Raw genomic sequence first — 24,699 nt, 5'->3', positions numbered from 1 at the left:
TAGATTGTTTTTCCTAGCAGGGAAATATCTATGATAGATCTCCCTGTCACCTCGACAGCTTGTCAAATGATGACTGAATAGCAAACGTCATAATTACTCATGCCTTTGAATTACTGTAGCTATGCTGGAATGATCAGAAGGTCACAAGGCTTTTTAGCAAAGAGCAGACTCTCTGAAGAGGCTTTTGAAACCGCCTGTAGCTTGAATATACTTTCAAAGGGAAGCTGCTGGGCTCTTGGATTCCCTTTGTAGTTTTGGTAAAACCTTTTATTGACTTATTGTCAGGGGATTGTGAGGAGAAGGGGAAAAACATTCACAAGAAGTGGTACTGTTTGATCTTTGCCCTTGCCTCTCGTGTTTATGATCAGTAGTCTTGCTTCAGATAAACCTTCTAGCAGGATTTTGTATTTGTATTAGAACGCTTCTCTCTCCTGCACCGGATGTGGTTTCGCTTTTTCTCCTGGGAATGTACGTTTTTGCTTGACTATTCAAGTGTCCCTGAAGCGGGTGAATGAATCATGGAAATTCTGTTTTACGTATGTACGGAAAGATAATAAAGCATTATATGTGAGCCTTAGTAGTAGGTTTACTTTCTCTGCTTTATTGGAAGCAGGTAAAACGGATTAGTTTCTCTCTAGTAAACAGAAGTGTAACGGATAGAAAGGTCAGCTGGGCTGTTTGGAACATTGTAACGTCATTATTTAACACAAGCATTTCCAAACTGTACTTCACCTACTGCTTGGGGGAGCATACTGCTCGGAAGTCATGTGTAGCCCATCCCCGAGCAGGCAGCCTCAGCAGCCAACAGCAGCGCCCTTATGATAGTGATCCTGGCTTCCAAAATCGGGAAAGCCCTGTTCTAAGAAATACATTTTGTTGGCTCTTAAGTTACATTTTAACTTGACAGAGACCTATTAGGTGCCGATGGATGAGTTGAGCCCCCAAAGATCTGAGCACGTGCTAAACTTCTGACTCGCAACGAGGCTTTTTCAGTGCAGTCACGCTCTCGGCATCAACTGAGAGTCTTAGCAAGAGCGGGGGATTGGTCTGTTAAAAAATAGCGTGCCCTGTGGTTTGCGTGAGATGGCTGTGCACTGAAAGGACTGCTTGACTTCTGGGAGATAGTGGCACTTTCACTAACCTTTCAAACTCTGTGGATGAAAAATGCTGTGCGAAAATGGTGAGAGGCAAAGCATTGAATATTAGGAATACAGTGTTTTGGAGCACGGAGGGGTACAGAATGCTAAGCAGTTTTCATCTCCCTTCCTGCGTTCCTACTGGGGTCTTTTACAGGCAGCTAGATCTTTATTTTTCTAAAAAAATGTGTCACATCATTCTTGATCCTCCTCTCACCTGACGGTTCTAGGAAAATGGCGTCATGCTGGTCAAGAAGAACCCACAGGACAATCCCTTAACGGCTTTGAATCATTGCTTTGCTTAACAAAAAAAGTAGCAATCCATCCTAGAGAGCCCCTTGACATGACTTCAAACGCCCCTAAATCCAGAAGCATAGTTTAATACAGTATGTCTACAGGAAATGTTCAGGTATTCCTCCACCCCTGCCGTTTCCATCCTCAGCCTTTTGATTATATTGCTACACTCCCCTCCTCATTTGAAAGTTTGTGTGTAGAAGGACATGAGATCTGAGCTATTTTGGGCCTCAACTGGGAGATTTTGGTGAAATGCAAATGGCTGTCTTCTCAGCTGTGCTGCACAAGGAGATCTTTCCCCCCGGCTTTTGGCTTATACTCTCTAGACTGTTATCTTTCCATTTGCATTTCATTCATAAACCTGTGGTTCATGGGCATCTTCCAAGGAAAGATGTTCTATTTACCTTGTAGGCCAGCTGTTCACAAACCGCAAGCTAAGAAGATAAATGTCAGAGGCACAAAAAGTGCTTATTTTAGGATTTCCCCAAATTTCACTGGAACTATTGAGTATGACACCAACAGCCATACCTGTCAATTCTTCATTTTTAATGCATCGAACACTGTATTAAACTTGTGCTTGCAACACAACATTGCTTTATTTTCCCACAAGTAAGTGCATCTGCATGTACTCTCAACATTTCTTGCAAGTGTGCCTAAGGCTTTCGAGCTGGCTGGGCACCGTTGCCAAATTTAGACTGGAGAAAGAGAGTAGAGCCCAGGGGACCCCAGCTACACAGAGCTGTCTAGATTTAGTTCTAATCCTTCCAATTGCAGCCGAGGGAGCTACGAGCTAGTGCAGTCCTGGAGCACCGTTGTTTATTTGCTATGGAGGAAATAGAAGTGCCATTCAGTAGGAATTGGCTCATCAGCTTTCCCAGCTGCTGGATGACTAGCAGCTCTCATGGGTCAGCTTGTCTGTGGGAACAGGGAGCACCAGTCTGTTCTTCACTGCGGCTCCTGTTTGGCTAGGAACAGACACGGCCTAGATTAGAGACAGCCTCCAGAGGCAGGTAGTTGCGCTGTGAGATGCTGAGGACTTCAGGCAGGAAATCCCGACTTCCTCTGCTTCCCCTCCAGATAGGTAGCTCCAAGCCATACCATCCAGCTGACCCTATTTCCTCATCATCTCAGACCCTGCCTGGTCCTGTGGGAATGGCTGCTCTTTCCAGCCAGCGCATTCCACCTAGTTGCCAATTCTTCCCTTTCCAGACGTAGCTGGTTAAAACAGGGATGTGGCTCATTTCCCTGAAGTCCTTTAATTTGCAAAGCTCTGCTTCCATCTGTAGGCTCTGCGGAGTCCTTGTGCTGAGGCTGCGGAGCATGTGCGTGGGCACGGCTGCTGCTTCTTCTTCGACAGCAAGATGCCTGTTCGATGCCTGTTGTCCCCTAGCGGCTGTCAAATACTACCATGGCTGCAGCGTCTGGGTACCTTAAAGCGCTTTGCAGGAATCAGTTCCAGCTGTGACAGCAGCAATAAAGCGGTCATAAGAGGACAAGGTCTGGAAGAAAATGACATGCAAAGGCTGCATATATGAAAAGGAAAAGTTCGTGCGGTCCTTTCTATTATCTGGTTGAAGCTGGGAAACCCAAGGCCCGTGCTCTTCTTGCTGTTTTCTTCAGATGTTTTCCTGGCTAGGCAACCTCGCTCCAGCCTTGCAGGTGTGAACCTCAGCCAGGCAGCTGAATGAGTATGATTTATAAAACCTTAAAATGCCTGGAGGCAATTTGCACGCACACGTCTTTTCATCCAACACGCGGTCTTTCGTCAAGACCTTCTCTGCCATAACATCTGAAAGCGATTTCAGCTAGTGCTTAACAGGGAAGCTGGGGGATATTTTTAAATGTTTCAGCTCTACTGGTGGGTCCTCACTGTGTGTGTTATGTGTTGCTCATCTCTGGTTGTCAGCTTTCTCAGAAAGGGGCTATAATTCAATAAAACGTGCTATTTACGGGACGGCAGCTTGGAGACACACTTTTGTCAGGTAGCTGCAGCTACACGAAAGACACCAAGGTCAGAAGCAAAAGATCCCTGTTACCAGAAGGGGATCCGCTGCAGGGCTTTGAATGCTGCCTCCTGGCTTGTTAAATGGCGGAAGGAGATTTGTGCTTTCCTCTGCCATCGGGAGAGGTCTGGGTCATGAAGAGGCCTGTGTCCAGAGGGTGGTTTTTAGAACACGTATCCTACAGCGCCCGGACGGTGTGTTTGAAGGGCACTGTGGTTTAACGCTGTAATCCCCGGTGCAATCCTTTACCCAGGCTGTCCTCCAGAAGTCAGCAAAGACGGATGTACACCCAGGGCTTCGCGAAGCAACGTGCAGCGCGGGGCGACAGGTTGTCACTGGCAGTTTGAGACTGATGTGAATTTTCCTGGCTCGGGCAAACCGCCGGATGTTTCTAAGGGGAGAAACATCGCATTTTTTTGCAGGTAGGGACAGGATTTTAGGTCTTGCCATTTGGTCGTGTGTTTTTTTTTTTTTTTTCCCCCCTTTCTTTTCCTGCGTGTTTGTTCCCAAGCTGAGTTCAGTTCGTATTTTGGGTGCCAGGAAGCGGAGCTGGAGGATCCGCGTTTCTGGCGGTAAGGAGGTGCAGCACGGAGAGACGGCGGGAAGCGTTTAGGCGGTTGGTTCGTCCGGCGGCGGCTGGACGGCAAGGGGTAACCCACGGGCCCCCGACCCCGCCGCGCCGCCGCAGCGGAGGGGGACGGGACAGCTCGAAGCGTTTCGGGGGGCGACCCCGGCGACGGGGCCAGCGAGGGGGGGGGGGGATCAACAACAACAGCTTGGCGGAAGCGGCAGGAAGCTTTTTGGGGGGAGGCGGATTTTGGGCCCCGTTGGCGGCCCGGCGTGTGAGGCGAGGTGCCCCCCTCCTCCTCCCCAACCACGGCCCCCTCGCTAGGATGTGGGGGGGCGCCGAGGGAGGGCGGCGGCGGGGGAAGCGTTAAACCCCGAAACAGGCCCAGCAGCGAGGGCAGAAGCGCGGGCCAGGCCGCGGAGGAGGAGGAGGAGGAGGAAGAGGAGGCGGGCAGCGGGGCACCCTCGAGGCGGGGCCGGGGCGGGCCGAAGGGGAGGGCGGCTGGAAAACAGGGCCGGCGCTGGTTGTCGCCTCGCAGTTGCCAGCAGCCGCCGCCGCGCCGGGAGCAGCGAGACGCCGAGGCGAGCTGGGCAGGCGGCGAGTCCCCGTCCCCCCGCCCCCGGCCACCGCAGAGAGAGAGAGGTACCGGCGGGCAGCGGCATCCTCCTCTTCCTCCTCCCTCGCTTCTCCTCACCCCTCCGCCCGCGTCCCCTCAGCCCTGCCCCACCGCCGCCGGCTCCCGCCGGGCCGCCCGCCCTCTGCCTCCCTGCGCAGCGAGGCGGGGGGGGGGGGTTCCCGGCCCCCCAGGGGGCCACCGGGCTGCTTCGGCCCCCGGCTCGACCCACAACGGCCTCGGCCGTCGCGTTGACCCGGCCGGCGCCACGCCGCGACCCGCCGGCCGCCCGCGGGTGACAACCGCCGGCGGCCTCCTTTCTCTCTGGTTTACCTCCCCCTCTCCTCCCCCTCCCTCCCCCCCCCCCAAAAAAAAAAAAAATTTAAATTTTTGGTGGGTGAAAGCCCCACCGGGGCCGCGCTGAAGTTGGTGGAGCGAGCGGGCGGCGGCGACGGGGCGTCGAGGCCCCGGCGGCCATGGGGCGTCGAGGCCCCGGTGTCCGTACGGCGTCCGCCGGCTCTCCTCCGGCTTTTCCCCGCCTCGGCGTGGCGGGCGGTGAGGCCGGGGCGAAGGTGGAGCGGGGAAGAGCCCCCTCGCGCCGGACGCGGCTGGACGCGGGGCGACGAGGCGCGTGTTTCTCCGAGGCCGTGGCGGGCGCTGGGGTCTTGGGCAGGCCGTGCGGAGGGCGCGTTTGCGGGTGGATCCTCCGCCTTCTGCAGGGTTAGGCGGGCTCTGACCTCGCGTTTTGGCGATTTCCATCCTCAGTCCCACAGGTGACCGCCGCGCTGCTTGATCCTTGCGCTCTGCTCAGCCCTCAAAATCCTCGATGCGCGGGCAACGCTGTCTCGAACCCGGTGAAAAGCCCATCCTAAAGACAGCGCTCAGGCCGGCTGTAGTTGCCCCGCTACGCTGGATGCAAACACGAGCTTTATACAAAAGTGAAACCATCTGTATAAACTCGTGCACGTCCACTCTGAGGTCCCGCACGAGCGCGGGGTTGAGCCCAGCGCTCTGTCCTTAGCTCACCCTGCTGATCCGCTTTTCCCGTAGCATGTAAGACGCAGCGCTGCTCGGCGCGTTCCCCGACAGGTTTGGTGGAGGATGTGTGACCAGCCGGCAAGTACTGCTGCGTGTTGTGTAAGAACGCTCCGTGCTTTCAGTCTTTTACAACTGTTGTTTTATTGACTTACTGATAACACTTCGCTCTTGCAGCTCCTTTTCTTTTTCACATTGTTAGCCTAACGCAAACTAATCTTTTTATGGCGCTTCCGTGCAACAGATGTGCAGTGTTTCTGTTTTTCGCTGGGTAGCAAGGTCCGTAGTACCAGCTGGCTCTGCCTCTAAAAAAAGACAGTGTCGTCTTTCCCTAGTCCTCCCCCCCCCCCCCCCCCCCGCCCTTTGTGGAGTGGGAAACTGGACCGGGAAGCAGATCTGGATAAATACAGAGCTGGCAGCAAGACAGGTCTCAGGTCTGACTCAGTGTCTAGATACAAATCATGGCATGGCCACTCATGTGTTTACATGGGCAGCTTGGGCATTAGAGAGGCAGCTAGGTGGTATTTTTGGTGGGATTACTGCTTTTGGCCAAACTCTGTGTGAAAGCAGGCTGTGAGATTTGGGGCTTCTAAGTCCTGGAAATGCCAGCTGATGTTGAGCACTGTTGTAGTTTAGAGTCCTTCTTAGTCCTTTAGCCTGGTAGAGCTGGCTTGTGCCCCACTTTCTCGTGGCTCTGGAGTGGAGAGGGAACACCACGAGCCCTGGGAACCCCCTTGCCAATCTCTTCCGTTGTTAAGGCAGCCCTGGAGAGCCCTCTTGGTTTTTCACTTGGATGGCTGTACTTTTTCTGAAAAATCTCTGTTGTGTCTTTCTCACCAACATGTGGCAGAGTGCTGTCAAAATGTTACTTATAGTATTTTTGAAACACAGTCTTTTTCTGGGGCAGGAGAATCTCGGTCAGCTTGATAGGGATGGAGAGATTAAGGTGGAGTTTGGAAAGCTCTGTCAGATTGCCAGCTTTCCTTGAAAGCAGAAGGACGCTTACTGTTTATGAGCCCCTTTCATCGAAAAGGTGTGGACGGTGCTCCTTCACCTGTCCTCACCTTAACCAAGTAGTATGGTTTGGGGTTTTTTGCAGTCCTCTACCTGCTCTGGACTCCTGCCCACCTCTGTCTATGGGCACAGTTTGAGAAGTTTGTGGGGAGTTACTAAAATAATCCAACTGACTTATTCCTATACTGCTCTCAGATTCTCTGTTTAATTTCTAGCTGCCCCAAATGAGGGTCCAAGGAAAATGGTGATGCTGGCTTCTGAAGTATATGCATTTACTTACTTTGTATACTTGGCTTATGTAAAAAAGAAGTAGAAATGATTTTCTATTTGCTTTTTACAAATATTAGCATTTAGCCCATTGAATTTCACAAAACTAACAGCCATCTCCCTCTCCCAGTAACCATAATTCACAGACCAGAAAGTGGAAAAATGTAGACATTTCCCTTCCCAGGAGCCACAGACATCAGTCCTCTCCAGAGGTTAATGAAATCAAAGCTCTGGAAATGAAATAACTAGTTTTTTTTGGTTCTGTTGGTGAGTTAAAAAGTTGTGCCAGAGTGGTAAATAATAAATGAAATAGATATAAAGAATACCTCTTGGAAAAGAAGTGGGTGGAGAACGGATTTGAATTCTTCCTTCTCAAGAGAGCGTCTAACCCATCTGGCTTAAGGATCTGTCCTGCTCTGCTTTGGTTGAAAAGTTAGGCTGAAACGCAGCACTAACAAAGGAGAGTGATAGCAACCCACCAGTAACTTGGAGGCTAGGTAGTCTGTAAATGAGGGGTTAGAAGCATAACCACAGATCAACTATTGCCACCAGTCACTTGTATTGTGGACACTTCGAAAATGAACTGTTTAGCAAATGGCATCGCAAAACATTGTGCCCTTTCCAGAACGTGTCGTCATTCTTGTTTCAGGTAGAGCTATTGAGGGAACAGGAAAATTTTGAGCTATTTTGATGATGCATCCGGTTCTCATCAGCTCTTGTTGAGGCACTGGTTTCAATGTGGCCAGGTATTTCATGCTTTTTGTAGAGGGTGTATTTGTATATGCACAGTAATATGACTTTGGTTTATAGTAGTCACCATGGAAATTCTTCATAGATCTTTGCTTGTTGAAAACTGATGTTTCTGTGGTTTCTTTAAATTTTGAGACTAAATTCCAGAAATACTGTGGGTGGGAATATGAGCTACTTAAAAAAAAAAAAAAAAAAAAAAAAGGCGCTTCATGGCCACTCTGCTTAGCATAAGAACACCATGTGCATCATGGTATCTGGAGCTCATGTTGATGTGCTGCAGCTGTTTCACGTGATGTGTGGGTCTCCTCAGAAAAGTGGCTGTGTAAAATCATAAGTCTGAGATCCAGTGTTTGTGTCTTGGTATCTTTTCTTTTTTTTGGTTGTCAGCGCTCTGTTGTTGTAAAAATATTTTGGGGAGCATGTGCAGTTCACCTTTTGCTGTATCTCAGACTTCTAGCTTTGCAGGTTCAGAGGTGGTTCTGAGAGTCCCCCACAACCTGTAATAAAGGCTCTTGAGGTTAATCTTGACGCATGCAACTATCTTTTCTGAAAGCAGGATATTGTCAGCAGTGTTATAGCTGTCTCATTCTACAGCTGTGCAGACTACATAGTCTTTCATGGAGTTCGTGGCACTGTCCTTTACTGTTTGTGCCACTGTTTGTGGCATCCGTCATGTCACCAAAATATACGGCCCTGCCATCACAGTTTGCACATGTACTTTTGTCATCTCTTGGGAAGAGAAGGCTTTGGATATCTCAGCTAGCATCCATGAGGGACCTTGGGGACGGGGATTGGATTGCAGGCTGGAGGAACGGTCCTGGTGGTGGGGATTCAACCAGCAATCCTCACCCTACAGATAAGACAGTGTGCGGGGTGGATCCTGTTTGCAGGCTGATCCTGGCAGTAGCATAACACAGACCTTTACTGTGGGAGATGCACCATGTATATGTTGGGCGTCCTTTTTTTTCCTGCAGATATTTAATTGCAGTGAATTTTAAAGAAGTGGTGGTGCTTTGAAGCATTTTGATCAATGCCCTTGATTTTAACAGCAATTTGATTCTTTGTGGCCACTGAAGATTTTGTATTGTGAGATCTTGGAGCCAGGACGTGGAGACTGTAAGAATGGATGTGGTGGGTTGTAGTTTGGGTTCCCATTTTTGCAACTAGGAAAACTAAAATGGAGAGATCTGGAGGCCACAGAACAAGTCAGTGGCAGAACTGAGATTCCATTAAGCAAGGCAGATGCTCAGCTGTGTGAAGTCTAAAGAGCTTAATTCACTTAAATAAAGCCGATTTCAGCTTGTGGGGAATCTTCAGTTACCATTATTTGGTCACTCACATTTCTTTTATCAAGTAGATCTTTAAAATGCTGCAGCGTCTTTGTAGTGGCTTGAAAATTTCATTAAAATCCGATTTTCTCTTTTTTTACATCATGGAGTTCAATGGCAGGAACTGCCTTTTAAGAAATAAGAAAACATTTATTTTCCTGGCTGACACAAGTAGAGAACTAAGCAATGGAGGTAGATCAGTTCTGAAGCATGGACAATTGTTTATTATTTTCTTTGTGCTTCACAGTTATTCTGTATGATTACAGACTTTAAGCGTGTCTTCTAGATTTAGCTGAATGGCATTTAACAACGTAGGTTATTGGCATGCTTGGAATGACTCAAATATTGGACAGGATATGCTGGTGTTTGAAGGCTTTGAAGAGAGAAGAAAAAAATCTTTGGTTTGGATCATTTCCATTGTGAAATACCTACTCAAAGAAGGCTGCCTTATAGCTGAGGTATCCAGAAGAGGCCTTATGCTATAAGCTGAACAGGTAGTCCTGGGCTGTCCCTAAGCCAGCCGCTGAATAAGAGAGGAACAGTTTCCTTTATAAGAACTGTGTTCAGTCTAATTAATTGTGCAAGGCAGATGGGGTAGGCTGGAGTACTAGACTTTTTCTCCAGAAGGTATTGTACAGGTGCAGCATTCAAGTGTGCTAACCTCATGTTTCTGTTGGATGGACAGACATTTATTTTGAAACTGAATTTAAAATTCTTTTGTCCCATGAGCGTGCATGTTCCAGGATGTAGGTGTAACCTCTTGCTTTGATCTCCAATCTTTTTCTAACAGGATTTTCTTTTTTTGGAATTGCTCGCTGTTGCGGTCCCAGTGGAGTCCACCAGGAAGACATGCATCGTTAACATGTCTGGTAATGCTTTAGCTGAACTCCTACAAATTGTAGACCTTTTCAGAAAGGCTGGGTTGCTGTGAGGAGTATAGTTTTGCAAGACACTGGCTTCAGCAAAGGAACTGCGTTAAGATCTTTTCATTGTGCTGTCCTATCTCTGCCTACTTGTTTCCTCTCTTGCATAACTGTTCTCCACCCCTGTCAGGGCATAGTCTCATGGTTGGCTTAGGCGGATTTAAGACACTGCTACTATTGAAAGGGTTGGTCCCACTCTTGCTTAGGTGCTGCTGTGACTGTGGACAAGAGGATCGGGGAGCCCATCTGCCTGACAGCAGGATATTTTTTGTTTTTAAAGGGCAGTTTTTCAGTTGGATCCAATCCCTGGCGCATCCCATGACTGCCACTGCCAGCACCAGTGAGAGAGTTGGACTGTCTGCCTCGAGAGCAGCACAAACTTAGATCAGTGGATTGCAAAACTGTTCCTGCAGAGGTACAGGAGTGTGCACACAAGCACGTGTACACACACAGTGGAGTGGGTATTTTTGCCTTGGATCGTTTCTGCGATCTTACACACCGTGTAGTTCCACAAACACACAGCAGAGAGCTGGAGATCTGCTTTGCAGGAGCTGAGACAAGGGGGAAGGAAGCAAAAGCTCCTAAAACCCCCTTGCTGTTGGAGTTGACAGCTCAAGCTCTGACCCTGAGGTGAAAGTTAGTACTTTGGGGCTTGCTGTTTGCAGTCTGCTGCTTGGATTGTCTCATCTCACAGAACACTATATGCCGTTAATTAATTCTTTCAGAAGCACAGTGCTTCCAGTAATATAGTAGACTAAAGTAAATGACCCCTTTATGGTAGTAGGAAGCTCACACCATTGCTCCAGTTATACCATAGCATCTGGTGCCGGACATTGAAAAGAACTCAACAAAGGACTAAATGGGACAACGGTCTTTAGAGTTAAGCACTGGGTGATTAATCTTTTTGTCCCCTGATTCCCTTGGAACGGGCTCCAGAGCTGTGTGGTGGGCTCCCTACACCACACAGGAGAGCATTAGGAGGGGATCCAAGGTTTTGATAAGAGAGCTGCCTAAAGTCAGCTTCACTCTTGCTAGCTGGCTGCTGGAGGTTGGCCGGTAGGAAGCACTGAACATCGTAGATCTTAGGGGTGGCTGAACGGTCCGTAACGATCGATCCTAACTAGACATCTCTTCACAAAGAGTTTATACAGGTGGGATTCATGTGCCAGGCTCCCAGTCAAGCATAGAGACAGCCAGTGCTGGAGGGGAGATGACAGTTTGTAACGCTAAGCAGATGATCTAAAAATTCTTTTTTTTTTTTTGTTTTGTTAGAAGCACAGACATTTGGCTCAGGGGTCCCCAAAACAAACATGAAAGGGATCTAGTCCTAAAGATCTTATACATGCAAAAACTCCAAGGAAGTACAGCTGAATGGCTTAAGGAAAACAAGAGAGCTACTCTGACTGCACGGTGAAATATGAATGTGGCAAAAGGGAAGGTCAAGTGCAGATAGACTCTTGTTAACAACCATCCCCATCGTGTGGGATGTGAGAGAGGTACTTGGCAGTTGTGCCAAGATAGCTCCTGATCACATGCCCATGCTCCTACTCCATAAGACCTGATCATTTGTGTTATCTCTGTATTGCTCTTCCAGAAAGTGAGGCAGGAGTTACCATGTGGGAATGGGCAGACGCTGCCCATGGGATCTCATGGCATTTGCACGTCATATTATAGAAATATTAGGAAGCTCTTTTGCTCTGGGGCTGCTGCTGATACATTCCGTTGTCCTATTTTTCTGTTACGACCCAAGAGCCATAGGGCTGGAAGGGACCTGGAGATGTTGCCTAATCTGACCTTCTGCTCCACGGCTGGGTCAGACCTATGTAAACTTTCCCAACAGATGTCTCTCCAAGACAGTTCTTAAAAGCCTCCCGTGATGGACTTTCCCCATCCTCCCTGGGTGAACTGTTTCAGTCCTCTGTTGTTCTTACCGTTACCAAGCTCTTCCTTATGTCTCCTGCTGCAGTTAAAAACTGCTGGCCTCTTGTTTATTCCCATCTTTGCAGCCGTCTTTGGGAATGGGCAGTGGCTTCAGTTGGATCATGTCTTTCTTGAGGTGCAGGGCCCAAAACGGTGCAGTGTGCCATCTGGCACTTCACCTATATTGAACTGGCAGATACAATTACTTATGACTCTCATAGGTAGCCTTGGGGTGTGATAGGTACATTTCTTTTGTCTGACAGCAGCACAAATAACCATTCATGACATAACATGTTGTTTCATTATGGGTTTATGTCTCTCTAGCCACTATAAAAGTAAGACAAATACTCTTCTAGTTCAAGTACCGTCTTTTCTACTGGGATGTACCATGGGTCTTCACAGAGAGCTTGAGAATAGTGTCGTAAAACGGAGGTCCTTGTCAGCTGCTCTCGGCAAGGCTTTCCCCGTGACTTGCTGGCTTGTAACCGGGGACAGTTGTGCCCTCTCCGTCTGACCTCCCAGCTGTAGTTGACTGGTGACCTTCTGTTCTCCCTCTCTGCAGTGCTTATGCTCTGTGCACTTGATTGTGTAGGTACTGTGCCTTCATTTCTGTGAAGGACATGCATGCATTTGCACGACTGGTAGCATGTGGCTGTGCTGATTGCTTTGAGAGGAAAGCTGATGTTCAGAAGTAAAGCATGACGGGGCAGAAAATGTAGCGGATTAGCACTAGAACTGTTACTTAGAAGGATAAACTGGTAGCACGCCGGCCAGCATGATAAGTAACGATTAGGCGTTTGCTTGAAGGCGATTGTCATTTGATCGTTATAGTCTTAGGAAAATGATTCCAAATGGCTGTTGTGTTATGGAGCCAGCTATCTGATCTGAGTTTGGTTCGATCTGCTTCCAAGTGGACAGATGTTCCCATTTCACAAAATACTGCAGTTTGCATCCATTGGCCTTCTTGCATGCTGTAGCTGAATCTATTTTGTGAGGTTTTAGAGGATTCGTTTTACCAGACAGTTTGAGGAAGGTGGCAGTTTCATTTGAACTGTGTCTGAGAGAATATGACTATTTGCTGCTTCCATTTGCAAAGTTAGGCTGTGCCAGAAGCCTATTTTTTGGAATAAAATCACTTGCCTGTGAATATCATTGTGACTGTTTTCTCTAGCTCTGTTATCTCTTTCAGTGGGAGAGAGTAGGAAATATGTATGAAAGCTATGTCTACCTCTAGAGAGCCTTCATCCCAAGGTAACTGAAGAAGGTATTATCATTATGAAGGCTGGTCTGGACAGATCTGAAACACCTCTTGGAAGCTACTTGTGTTTATTATGATGGGAGGGCCAGGTTGGGTTGAACAGCCTTAATTTTGTTTACTTGAACTATTAGTACATACATTCGCTGAACTCCCCTCAGTTTTCTTTTAGAGCTTCTATATGACAACTTGTGTAGTATGAGTCTTCAGTTTCTCTTGTACTTTTAAAGATACGGCTGTTTCAAAGAGCCGTGAAAGTTCTAGTATTTTCTTCTTTCTTTTTTTTTTTCTCCTTTAATTACAGATAAATGGAACATCATGGAAGGTATTTTATTGCCAGCTTTTGAGTCCAAAATACTTGTTATCACTGAACAGGTATAAACTGCTGTAGGCTACTGTGCAAAATCCCTTGATCAGGATTTCTTCATAATGATTTTTTTTAGAATTGCTGAATAATTTAGTTTGGAGAGGACATCTGGAGCTCTCTAGTCCAGCCCCCTGCTCCAAGCAGGGCCGATTTCAGAGCGAGATTGCTTATGTCCTTGTGCAGTCAAGTTCTAAAAATCTCCAGGGAAGGAGTTTCCACCACCTCTCTGGGCGACCTGGTGCCATGCTTAATACTCTCATGGTGAGGAATATTTTGCTTTTAGCTAATTAGGATTTCCCTTGCTGTAACTTATGCCCGTTTCCTCTTGTCCTTTTTTTGTGTGCCATTGAGAAGAGTCTGGTTGCATCTTCTCTATAACCCCTGCTGAGGTAGTTGAAGAAAGAAATTAAATCCCCCATTAACACTAATTTCTTCTCCAAGTTAAACAAACCCGGTTCCGTCATTTTGCCCTTGTACATCGGCTAAATTAGACAGCGCTCCAGCTGTGGCCCCACTGGTGCCAAGAGGAGAAAAATCGCTTCCCTCAAACTGCTGGCTATTGTCCCTCCCGATAGAGCCCATTCTTGTGGCTGGCTTTCACAGAATCGTTTAGGTTGGAAGGGACCTCTGGAGATCATCTAGTCCAACCTCCCTGCTCCAGCAGGGTCCTCTAGAGCATATTGCCCAGGATCACATCCAGACGGGTTTTGAATATCTCCAGGGAAGGGGACTCCACTACCTCTCTGGGCAACCTGTTCCAATGCTCTGTCACCCTCAAACAGTGAAGAAGTTTTTTCTCAGGTTTAGGTGAAACTTCCTGTGTGGAACTTCCTTTCGTCACTGCAAGGGCGCGGGTGCTGATTCCTCTTCACCTTATTGTCCACCAGGACCCTCAGGTGCTTTTCTGAAGAGCTTCTCCCTAGCCAGTCAGTCCCCAGTTTGTGTTGATAAATGCTTTTTTTCTATCGTGGGTGCAGGGCTTCACATCTGTATTGCTTAACTTCAAGAGGTTTCCTTCAGTCCGTTCCTGCAGCTTGTTGGGACAGTCCTGTCCTCCGGTGTATTGACTGTCCTCCCAGCATGATGTTGTCTGTGAACTTGCTGAGGGAGCTCTCCCTCCCATCATCCAGGTCATTAATTAAGATGTTAAACAGTATTAGCCCCTGGACCGGGGTTCCCTGAAGGAACACCATCCGTAAACGACTGCCAGTTAAGACTTCAGTCTGTTGGCTGCTGCCCTTTGAGCTCAATGATCCAGCCAATTCTAACCACCTTGTAGTCCATCTATCAGATATGTTTCTCTCCGTTTGTGGAGACAGGCTGAGTGTCTCCAGGTTAGTCAGTCTTTTCAAGATTTGCTAATGAAAGAGTTGCTTCAAAACAACAGCAACAACAACAATTTGTGTTTAGACTGACCTATGTGGGGCCTGTGAGGGGAGGTGTGCTGAAAGAAGTGGGGTGTGAAATGAAGGCACGTGGGGAATTATAAAAAATAAAGTTTCTCTTCTTCTGAGTAGATAAGCCCGTGGACTCTTGTTCTTTCCATCCATGTTGCTGGCCACTAGCCTTTCTTTAAGTGGGGAGTCAAGCCAATATCTTTAGAAATAGCTAAACTGGGAATTTTTCCTGCTGGTTGAAGGAAGAAGGAGGCTTCCTTCAGGCTGTGGCCTGCCTGCTTGCCTGGACTAGTCTGTTCTTAGGAACATATTTGGCTTAAATGGATCCAATTTCTTCTCATACCTGGTGTTTTTTCATTTTCATGGATTTTTGTTGCTCTCCCCAAGATCCAGTCTGCATTTTGTAAAAAGCACAGTAGCTGCACAGTAGTGAGCAGCTGACGACAAAACCATACAAGGTATAGCTTACTGCTTTCCAGGGATCATCGCTGCAGTCGTGAGGTTTGCGTTTATGCTGCTCTGGGTCGTTGTTGAAGCTCTTAATTGTACTGTGACCATCTAAAATGCCAGAGCGTTTTCTGTAGTCTTGCTGCGTAGGGAATTGCTCCCCATTTTTGCATTTGTGCATGCAATTTTGCTTTCTGAAGTATTTCCTCCTGTTGATGTTGGACTAGTGTGTCAAGATCATTTGGAAATCTGAACCTGTACCGCAGAGTGCTTGCAAATCCTCCCGTCTCTGAATCATCTGTTGGTTTTATGGGCATACATTCCAATCCATCATCCAAGCTGTTAATGAAAATATTGCACAGCTCTTGTGCCTGGCTGGACCTGCTTTCCAGTGCCTTCCCAATTAGATAGTAAACCATTGATAATTACGCTCCCAGAGTTATTTTGTCAAGCAGCCATTTTAAGGTGATTACATCTCGTTCATGTTTTCTTAGCTGGATCTTATGGGAATGCCATGTGGAACACTGTCAGAGCTAATAAAGATTGCGTTTCTGAATATCCTTATCGCTTCTATATGGGCGTACAATTTTTTTCTGGTGATGCATGCGTCCTTTCATTAAAGGATCCATGTTCCATAGGTTTTTGAAGATAGATGGGACCTTAAAGGTGGTGAGATCTGCCCCTGTCTACGCTGAAAGTTTAAATGTGCAGAACACCCAAGATTTATCAGAACTTTTGTGACGGGACAGTTGCTGTATGACAGCCCTGGGAGATCAAGAGGAAACAAACGTGATGTGTTTATGGGTCCCAAATGAAATTAAACAGTTACCTGAATCCAAACTTCAAAGCAGTCTTTGAACGAATCCCAACCCTCTTTCTGCAAGGGTTGGAAAAATAAAGTACGTGTCTAATCTGTACCAGATATCAGCCAACTGTTATCTGTGCCTACGTGCTGTTACTCAGATCTCGTTAGCTGCCTAATTGGATAATAGGCAGTACACTTCACAATTGCATAAGTATATTACACTCAATCTGCTTTGGAGCAGGGAGGGGAAGATGCACTTGGTGACAAATGGACAGAAGATGCTGCACAGCGGAGCAGCAGTATAAATATGGCCCCGTATCCCCATCACTTCATTTCCAGGAACTTTCTGAGAGAGCGACTTTGTGTATGTCTGTAGTATTTACATTAGGGTTTGAGTCCCAGAGCAGAGAGCTGCAACACTTAGATTTTGCTCATGCTCACTGCGCAATTTCACTTTTAAAAGCACAGTTCTTCTAACAGTTGAATCTCTTTCAGAGGTTTCTTGTGCAGGATACTATCATCCCTGGCTTTAAATCCAACACGATATGGCGAAGGGATGCACCCTATGCATGTGCGAGACGCTTTTGTTTTGCAGCAGGTTCCTGGTTGGAAAACCAGAGCATGAGGACGATGCAGTGTGAACAGGATTAGAAAGCTTGCGCGGGGCTTGGGGTGAACAGTTCTAAACAGTTTACGCATGGAAGAGAGAAGCTCTTTAATTTTAGAAATACTTTTCCCTTGAAAATCCATTTACTGCATTTACCTGTTCTAAGACTTTTGGAATAGATTAACTCTTTTCAAAGGCTTAACTAAAAGTCAGTCTCTTGTAGAGCTCTGTGTGTTTTTATTCCCCCAACAGTTAACTTAATTATTAAAAGACATGCAGATGTGAGCATAGTTCACGAGTTGTCACCACCTATTATATTCCCAGGAGAAGGAATCTGCAAGGAGCATTTTTCAGTGCAGAAGTTGCATCTGCCGAGAGGATCTTCATCTCCAGTTAATAGGAAAGGGACTGTACAAATGTTTTGTGGATTCACTTGGGACAGATGGAGAATTTTGACGCAGGGCTCAAGTTCATTCTATCTTTTGGCCTTGTGTATGGGCTGAACTGCTTAGGGCTGTTCATTTATAGCATATTTAACTCATCTAATGAATGTCTTCAGCTTTTCATACCGTTCAACATCTGCCTGTAGTAGGCATAAAAGGCAGTAGTAGAGCTCCTTTTCTTTAAGAATTTATTTTAAGCAAATCTAAACTAGTTTAAGTGTGATTATCACTGTGCGGCACAGTTAACAGCTGTGTAAAGTGCCTTGCAGTTGTGTGCATGATTTCATATATATGGGAAGTTGGGAGGATTCTCTGATGTTTTCTGTCTTTATCTCTATCTTGATGTAGCGGACAATAGTTAAGAGTTAGGTGCTTGTCCATGTGGGGAAGTTTTCCCACTGTAAAGAGGGGTGTGAATTTAAAGCATGCCACCTCTCCTATGGAAAATCTTATTAAATAACAAAGTGCGAACCCACTTTTATTTTGGATGAAAGGAAAGGATCGCAGAGTAGCTGTTTTGGCTCATCTGTGTAGGTGATCCTCCAAGCTACCACCTTGTTTTGGATGAACTAGTGAATAGCTGTTAAATATGAAATACTTTTATAGTATTCATGCCTGGTTTAGTGCCTAGGTTAAGAGCATAGTCAGCAGGGAAAAAGGCATTTTTCCAGAGGATAATTCAGACCTCAGCATCTGGATAGGCTCTGCAGAGAGTAGATATCTTTTTTTTTTCCACTGTGTAGAAAACCTAGCATCCTAGCTGAGGCACTGCAGGTCAGTAGCTACGGATAGCTGTTCCCTTCTGCTTCTGCGTGCCTGAGTCAGATTTGAGTTTTTGACATCCAGAAGAAATGAATTAGCGATCTGTTGTAGATGATCTGTCCAAAGTGTTCAATTAGGCAAAGGTTGCAGACCTTCTATAGCATTATGCACTAATAATGCCTTTCTCTCCCGTCTCGAACTGCTGTGTATTGTAGTAAACTCCCTGACTCAGTCCATCATCAGCTTTGCGTCGGGCTGCAGTTCAAAAGATACTTATTAAAGGGTGAAGAATGATCTGTCATACGCAGCTGATAAGAGAATTCAGAAATGAAATTGGATATTAAATTGTCAGTGACCTTTTTCCCCTTTAGCTTTGGCCGGAAAAAAATAATGGCATAGGCCCTTTTCTTCCTCCTGTATGGGCAATATCTAGACTTACTATGCGCTTTCGGAGTTGTTTTTCAAAACCCAGGTAACCATTATGGTGGTCCTGTCTGACCTACTCACTACCTGTTCCAGATCAAGCTCACACCCAATAACTTGTGCATCAAAAGCAGAACATCTTTTTGGTTGATTGTGAGTGTCGTCTTTGCACATTTTTAAAAACTAGACTCGAACACACAGTGCTGTATGTTTTCGGGAGGACAAGGCAGGTAGATTTTTCTAGGTGGTGAGATTTGTGATGCTTCTTAGTTCTTGTGGGAATTCAGCTCACAGTCTTGGCTAAGCAGAGATAAGCTATCTCCTATTGGAGAGGGGTCTACTGTGCTCACAGAGAGAGTTTATCAATGTGGATCTTCATCAGGGTCTTTAGGCAATATTTTAATTTTCCTGAGCCTCGGTCACAGAACATCTCATGCCTGGGGTCAAGGCCTTGACTGTGACAGGCAGTTCTTTGGAAAGCTGGGCAGAGATCCTCGTGTCTCTCAAAAGCAGTGGCCTGTGTTTCAGAAAGCGACACTGTGAACGAGGAGAACAAGTTTGAAATCACATGTCCTGCAGCAAGTACTTTTCTTTCCATAGGAAGACTTGTGGGAGAATGTTAATTGAGTCCCTTTTTAAATGAAGGAGACTTTGCTTCCTTCCCAAGTTTTCAAAACATATTTTCCAAATACAGAGCCCATGTTTCATTCAAGTGTAAATCCTTTCTCTTTAACCTGGAAGTTATCCCAGAAAAAAAAAAAAAAATCCATTCACTGCAGGACAGACCCTTGCAGTTGTGGTAGAAAAAATGAAGCGGATGAAATTATTCAAGCAGGAAGGGAATTAAGAAAAGACTTTACTCAGTGAGGTGAGGTCTCATTTCAGTTTAAATAGTCTTCCTATAAACTCCACTTTATAACTCTGTTACTTTTGAAGCATCATGCTATAGCTGAAGTTGCTGCTAAATTTATAAATGACAAATCTTCCTTGCCAACGTGCCAGCCTATCTGTAGGCTGTATGGGTTTAAATGTGTAGTTATGGGATGGATACAAGAAGTGATTTGAAATTCACTGGCTTGTTATCATCTCTTCTGACTTCCTCACAACTCTGTGGTCCTGTTGGGCCTCTGAACTCCAAAGCTTTGCACTCCTCTAGTTTCTTTTCATTTGAGGGCATTAATCAAAATGCTCTTTTGACATGGCTAGGTACTAATGCTGTGTAACATATGGTGAAGCTGAAGCATCAAAAGGGTAAAGCTTGACATGCGGAGTAAAATGAGCTCCCATACAAATGCATTCAAATTGTGCTGTATTTTTAGTAATTCATGGGTAGAATTGTCATTATGTTATCCCCTGTCACACAAGAAGCCTGTAGAAGAACAGATAAAAACACAAGTGTCCCAATTCCCAGCCTCTGCTGTTTACCATGTGACAAAATTTCCTGCTCGGTGAAAAATCCCTTAGATCTAAAATATTTCTTTTTTTTTCCATAGCCTGTAGTTCTTTGTTCCTCTCTTCCCGAGCAGTGTTTTATCTTAATTCTGTGAAGTGGTTTGAGACATAGTTTATTGAAAAGGAGCAATGCAAAATAAATTTCCCTTTGTGACAGTAAAATATCTTGATAGTCACAGAGAAGAAATGTTCTGAGTTTGGGTGCATCAGGAGGAATGAAAGGCACCTGGTGGAAATGATAATCCATCACTTCTGTGCATCCCACAGCACTCCAGGCTGCGATTGCCTGCAGGGCATTTAGTAACCTGAAAGCACAAGTACTCGCCTGGAGGAGCTTTTCTGTTGGTGTCTCAAGAGAGGATTTTATTCTCAGGCTTTGTTTTGATGTTTGCAGTAAGGTGGAAACAAAAGCTGAAGGTGTCACTATTGTGTTTTTCTCTCTTCACTCTCCCACCCCTCTTTTCCTTGCCTTTCACCAGCTGTTTACACTTTCTGCTCTGCTTCAGTGTATCTAGATGCTAGCACTTATGAGGGAAATCCCACAGCAGGGTGAATTGTCGCTGCAAGATGCTTTTTGTAACAGTGCTTGATTTTCTATGGGTATTCTGACATCCTGAATGCAGAGAGTGTCTAGCTAGGAGATGCTCTGTGCTTTTGCCATCGAAATATTTGTAAAATCAGAACATGTAGCTGTCGTATGCAAAACCCTGCACTTCAAGTAGCATGGGGAAAACACCTTTCTTCTTTAAGGGGAGCTTCCTGAGCCTTCCTCAGGAAGAGGAAGTTGATGAGGCCTTGTACAGACAGCTGGAAGTAGCCTCATGATCACAGGCCCTGGTTCTCATGGGAGACTTCAACCACCCTGACATCTGCTGGGAAGGCAGCACAGCTAGGCACAAACAGTCCAGGAGGTTCCTACAGAGCACTGATGGTAACTTGTTGACACAGGTGGTGGAGACGCCAACAAGGAGAGGTGTGCTGCTGGACCTTGTATTAACAAACAAAGAAAGTCTGGTTGGAGATGTGAAGGTTGGGGGCAGCCTTGGCTGCAGTGACCATGAGATGGTGGAGTTCAGGATCCTCCGAGGAGGGAGCAGGGCAATGAGTAGGATCGCAACCCTGGACTTCAGGAGAGCTAAGTTTGGCCTCTTCAGGGACCTACTTGGAGGAATCCCATGGGTTAGGGCCCTAGAAGGAAGAGGGGTCCAGGAGAGCTGGTTAATCTTCAAGCATCACCTCCTCCAGGCTCAAGACGGGTGCATCCCTCTGAGTAAGAAGTCCAGCAAAGTGGGCAGGAGACCTGCCTGGATGAGCAAGGAACTCCTGGCAAAACTCCAACAGAAGAAGGAAGTACACAGAATGTGGAAAAGGGGACAGGCCACTTGGGAGGAATACAGGGACGTTGTCAGAGTGTGCAGGGATGCGTCAAGGAAGGCTAAGGCCCATTTGGAATTAAATCTGGCAAGAGATGTCAAGGACAACAAGAAGGGGTTCTTCAAATACATCAATAGCAAAAGGAAGCCTAGGGAAAATGTGGGCCTACTGCTGAATGGGGCGGGTGCCCTGGTGACGAAGGATATAGAGAAGGCAGAGTTATTGAATGCTGCCTTTGCTTCCGTCTTCACTGCTAAGGCCAGTCCTGAGGAATTCCAGACCTTGGGGACAAGAGAGGAGGGCTGGAGAAAGGAAGACTCTCCCTTGGTTGAGGAGGATCAGGTTAGAGATCATTTGTCCAAACCTGACATCCGTAAATCCATGGGCCCTGATGGGAAGCACCCACGAGTGCTGAGGGAGCTGGCGGATGTTATCGCTAGGCCACTCTCCATCATCTTGGAAAGGTCCTGGAGATCAGGAGAGGTGCCTGAGGACTGGAAGAAAGCCAGTGTCACGCCAGTCTTCAAAAAGGGCAAGAAGGAGGAGCCAGGAAACTACAGGCCTGTCAGCCTCACCTCCATGCCTGGAAAGGTGATGGAACAGCTCCTCCTGGAGGTCCTCACTAAGCATCTGGAGGACAAGAAGGTGATCAGGCGTAGTCAGCATGGATTCACCAAAGGGAAATCATGCTTGACCAATCTGATAGCCTTCTATGACGGAATGACTGGCTGGGTAGATGAGGGCAGAGCAGTGGATGTTGTCTTTCTGGACTTCAGCAAGGCTTTTGACACTGTCTCCCATCACATCCTCCTAGGTAAGCTCAGGAAGTGTGGGCTAGATGCGTGGACAGTGAGGTGGATTGAGAACTGGCTGGATGGCTGAGCTCAGAGGGTTGTGGTGAATGGCGCAGAGTCAAGTTGGAGGCCTGTGGCTAGTGGTGTCCCCCAGGGGTCAGTCCTGGGTCCAGTCTTATTCAACGTATTCATTGATGACCTGGAGGAAGGGACAGAGTGCACCCTCAGCAAGTTTGCTGATGATCCAAAACTGGGGGGAGAGGCTGACACACCAGAAGACTGTGCTGCCATTCAGAGGGACCTGGACAGGCTGGAGAGGTGGGCGGAGAGGAACCTCCTGAAGTTCAGCAAAGGCAAGTGCAGGGTCCTGCACCTAGGCAGGAATAACCCCACGCAGCAGTACAGGCTGGGGGTTGACCTGCTGGAAAGTAGCTCTGCCGAGAAGGACCTGCGATGGGAGTGCTGGTGGACAACAAGTGAAGCATGAGCCAGCAGTGTGCCCTTGTGGCCAAAAAGGCCAATGGCCTCCTGGGTTACATTAGGCAGAGTGTTGCCAGCAGGTGGAGGGAGGTGATCCTGCCCCTCTACTCAGCCCTGGGGAGGCCTCCCCTGGAGTGCTGAGTCCAGTTCTGGGCTCCCCAGTACAAGAGAGACATGGCACTATTGGGGAGAGTCCAGCGGAGGGCTACCAAGATGATGAGGGGACTGGAGCATGTCTCCTCTGAAGAAAGGCTGCGAGAGCTGGGCCTGTTCAGCCTGGGGAAGAGAAGACTGAAAGGGGATCTGATTAATGTATACAAATATCTAAAGGGGGGGTGTCGAAGGATGAGGCCAGTCTCTTCTCTGTGGTGCCCAGTGACAGGACAAGAGGCAACGGGCACCAGCTGAAACACAAGAAGTTCCAACTGAATGTGAGGAAGAACTTTCCTGTGAGGGTGACAGAGCACTGGACCAGGTTGCCCAGAGAGGTGGTGCATATTCAAAACCCGTCTGGATGTGATCCTGGGCAATATGCTCTAGAGGACCCTGCTTGAGCAGGGAGGTTGGACTAGGTGATCTCTAGGGGTCCCTTCCAACCTTGGCCATTCTGTGATTCTCTGATGGGTAAAAATCTCAGAAAGCCAGTCCGTCAGACATGATCCAGAATTCATCAAGATCTAGGGAAATGCTTTCCAACCTGAATTCCCCTGCCCTGGGGTTTTCATCTGATGTCTGTCTTTGTGCGGAGAGCGGTATGGAGAAAGCTAGTAGGTATTGCAGCGCGCTAAAGCCAGTCTTGGCCATGTGTCTGCTCTCTGAGAGCTGGAGTGTGGCTTCCCCAAGAGTGAGAGATCTGCATTTAGCGTCCCCAAGAAAGACAAGCCCTGGAGAAGTCCCCTAAATACAGTTCCACCTGGAGAGACATACTTTTCCCGGAGTCACATCTAGTCTGTTCCAGATTGAAGTCAATCCAGTTACTATGCGAGTAAATCAGTGCAGTGTTTGGCTTTTCTAATTTTAGTTCTCAGCCCTTGTGTTTTTGTTGCATTTAATGATTTTCCCTGTGGCTTGAATGGTAAAGATGTGGCAACCACTCGAGGATGGCTTAAAATCAAAGATTCAGTATGGGTGTTGCTTTCAAATAGAGAATAAATGATGCTATATAAAGAGTTGTGCTGCTATTTCAGGACGGTTTGTTAGGTCTGGATTCTGAGAAGTGGTGAGAAAATGTAATTGCTTTTGGGCTGGTGTGTCTCATATGGTGTGTCCTGAAATGATCTTCATGTACACATTGAGTTGAAACCAGTACTGAGCCTTGCAGAGTGCAGATTCATTCCCTTTCTCACCCTCCTATTACACAGAATGGGAGAAGGAGGAAAAGATTCCTGTTGAAACTTTACTCCCAAACTTGCTGCAATGAATTTAAAACCCCAAACCACAAAGAATTCCCAGATGTAGTATGGACACCAGTGTTTATTTGCGCGACACCCCATTGTGTTCTGAGTTGTGCCAACATAGGCATCTTTCCTATTTAATTAAGGCTGTTTTTGTCAATTAAGTTTCACACACAGTTGAAGAGAGAAGGAGGGTAACATAACAGAGGTAAGATTGCACAGTTAGGCAGATGGGTTAGGGTACAGTTCTTTTTTGGCAATCAAAATACAAGTTCTGCAGGAAACTTGGTTGCAGCATTGTTCTGATCCATTATGCCAGTGGTTTTAGTTTGCAACCTCTTTTTTTTTTTCCCTGTAATTTACTGTCTGCTTCTCCTTCCTTTTACAGTTCTGAAACACCAAGCTTTGCTTCATGGGAAGCTGAGCAGTGGGAGGTGCCTCCCAGTAGTTACTGGATGTGATTGAGGAGCTGGAAAAAAAGGGATGATTCCCACCACTGGGTCAGCTACTGCTTGGCAAGCTTGTGAGTCAGAATTGATCCGTGCAAACAGATACAGACGGATTAGACTCAATCTCTGTATGCTAACTTGGAAACAGAGATACGGGAAAGCACAGCACAGACACACAGTAAAAGGCAAGCCGGTTTGGGTCTGGTTATTGCTTGTCCCTGTTAGCTCAGCAGCTCTGTTCCTGAACTGATATACCCTCTCCATGGTTTGAGGCTAACATGGCTCAGCTTCATCTAGCTCTGCTGGCTTAGGTTTTGACCAGGTCCCAGTGTGGATAGGTCCCTAATGATCTATAGTATGTGGAAATACAATGATTTTTATCAAAGACATTAGAATTCA

The 24,699-nt window shown here is 46.8% G+C and overlaps 1 protein-coding gene across 2 annotated transcripts in view; it reads left to right on the top strand.

Moving 5' to 3' along the window:
- Positions 1-24,699, top strand: part of SMOX (spermine oxidase) — a 68,917-nt gene that overhangs the window by 5,856 nt on the left and 38,362 nt on the right. The window contains exon 1 of one of the 2 annotated variants that reach the window (XM_068943749.1): positions 4,471-4,643. The exons of the other annotated variant lie outside the window; for it this stretch is intronic. The gene's annotated coding sequence lies outside the window, so the exon portion shown is untranslated. Of the gene's footprint in view, positions 1-4,470; positions 4,644-24,699 lie in introns of those variants that run through there. 2 annotated transcript variants of the gene reach the window in all.

This window comes from Struthio camelus, chromosome 4 (genome assembly GCF_040807025.1).
Source record: "Struthio camelus isolate bStrCam1 chromosome 4, bStrCam1.hap1, whole genome shotgun sequence".
Lineage (NCBI taxonomy): Eukaryota > Metazoa > Chordata > Aves > Struthioniformes > Struthionidae > Struthio > Struthio camelus.
Note: the sequence above shows the minus strand (reverse complement) of the source record. Positions and strands in the feature narration are given on the sequence as shown.